Here is a 2,500-nt window from a genome sequence, read left to right as displayed (position 1 = left end):
ATCCTGGAGAGGTGAGGAAAACAGCTCAGGTATCAAATACAGTACTGGATATAATGCTTATTATTATTAAGTTACATTGCAAACGTAATATAAGAGGTCACTTATAATTTTTACTTATTTTTTTTAATTACATTTTGAATGAAATTAAAAAATTGGCTTGATTAAAAAATTTCTGAAACTTATTTTATTGGTCACTAGCAATATTCCTACTAGTTTAATATGGGTATTTAGAAAGTAATCCGTAAGAAATAATGCAATACTTTTTAAGAGAGAGTAATTAGCTACTACAGTAATATAATTATACTGTTGAAGAATGTGATCTGTAGCTAGTCATTGAGTAGCTTACCCAACACCGGTCAAATATACAGTTCATTTGACTTTTCTCTACACTTTGAAATCGTTAAAATACACAGAATTTTTGCACACTGATTTTTCTCTTATAAACTTTGAAAATATGCTAAGTATCGGTACATTATTAAATATGCATACATTTGCATATCATATCAAAAATAGTGTAGACCTCACAAAAAATTTTAAAACTATATTTGCTTTTAATATGATTTGTACATTTTAATTATTTGAGAATTTTTTTTTATATATTTTTTTTTTCATATTTGTAAAAATAATTGTGTTCATATTTTTTGCATTCTGTTTCTATTATATTAAATTACAGATTTAATCTCTGTCATGTTATATTCTGTTTTTTTTTTTTTTTTGTTTTTTTTTTAAGTGCCAGAAATCTTTTACCACAGATATATCACAAAATTAGGCCTCTGTGCCTATTACAGAAATTGCCTAAGGTTATATAAAATCATAAAAATCTTTGTTTATTATTTTTTTGTTAGTTGAAGATGCATAACACTGATGATGATCATTCATGCCTGTTGCATCTATTCTTAATAAAATACAGTTTGAATGATTAAGCATATGATAGTGAAGATAGTGAGTGGCTGTGTGTGTCTGGTGATGCACCTGCCCCCCCGCACACCAGTCTCTGTTTATATGTTCTTAGTTCAGTTTGAGATTTTCAGTGTGTTTGTTGTTCTTGCAGGGCAGCTACGGGCAGCAGTATGGACCAAACGGGCAGTTTTCCTCTCAGCAGGGTCAGTATCTGAACCCTGCCCCCAGCAGAGGCGTCTCGTCTCCGCATTACAGCGCTCAGAGGATGCCAGCACAGAGCCAGACCGGCTACAAGGTCCTGCACTAACATCATGCTGCCCTCCAAGACACCTTCTTTAATACTTGATTACAATTTGTTTTATTAGAGGTGCATTTTTAAATCATCACCACTATGAAAAATCGATTTTTCTAATGTATTTTATTATGTTAAATTTTATAATACAAATATATAAACATATTATTCTAATGTATTTTATTATGTTTAAATTTTATAATACAAATATATAAACATATTTCATTAAATTTTATTCATATAAATTAATTATTAATTTATTAAAACAAATTATAATAAAATGATGATTAAATGATTGATGCAATAAAAAGTAACCGTAATACTAGACTACAAAAACTTTTAAATATTATTTTATTATGTATTTATTTTATTACTATTGTTTATTAATAGTAATAAAATAATTTATTATAATGCATTTTATGTTAGACTTTATAATACAAATGTGAGTGTGTGTATATTTATATAATTAATAATCATTTATTATAATAGACTACACACCACTGTTTTAAATTATCATCTATTTTAATTTTAATAATAATAATAATAATTTATTCTAATATATTTAATATTTTCATAATAATATTTTCTAATTTTATTAAAATATATTTCAGCATTATACAGCCAAATTCTTTATTCTTTATTTATTAGATGTAGTGTATACATCTCAAAAACAATCCACAGCAATAACTTCAGCACGGGAGTCTCTGTCTCTGCTACAGGATCCCAGCAATAACTTCAGCACGGGACAAGGCTTTCATTACAGTGGGGTACGTTAGTTAGCGTGTTCAGGTCAGCAGCTGATTCATTCACAGTTTCAGGTGTTTTATCTGTTGTGATTCCTTGTGTTTGGTGAGCCTGCGCGGCCGATGCCTCTTACCCTCACTCTCCCATTACGGGCGCGAACCCCACGCCCCCGGTGACCCCAGGAAGTAATAGGCTGGCCGTATCTGTCTCCAAACCAGGACACGAAGCCCCCGTAAGAAAAGAACCCTCCTGATATCAAACCCAACATCAATGCACTGCCGCCTGCTCCAGGTATGAGCCTCTTCATCATCTCGGCCACGCTCTTAAAATGATTTTCCTACGTAGCTTTGTCTTGTTTTCCTGAAAAAAATATCTAAACATTCCTAAATCAAGATACATTTATTAGAGAAGCAAAACGATTGTTTAGAATGTCAAGTCATTAAATAGGCTTAATCGCGTCTTTGTTTCCTATGAACCCTAACGAGGATCTCCGGCTGACGTTCCCGTTCGGACGGTGTGGTTTCTGGAGCCGTTCAGACTGGAGCACAACCTGGCCGTCAGTAA

At 31.8% G+C, this 2,500-nt stretch overlaps 1 pseudogene; it reads left to right on the top strand.

Moving 5' to 3' along the window:
• The window catches only part of LOC122139107, a 37,047-nt pseudogene that overhangs the window by 30,497 nt on the left and 4,050 nt on the right, over positions 1 to 2,500 (top strand).

Source organism: Cyprinus carpio, chromosome B12, assembly GCF_018340385.1.
Source record: "Cyprinus carpio isolate SPL01 chromosome B12, ASM1834038v1, whole genome shotgun sequence".
NCBI classification, from domain to species: Eukaryota; Metazoa; Chordata; class Actinopteri; order Cypriniformes; family Cyprinidae; genus Cyprinus; species Cyprinus carpio.
Note: the sequence above shows the minus strand (reverse complement) of the source record. Positions and strands in the feature narration are given on the sequence as shown.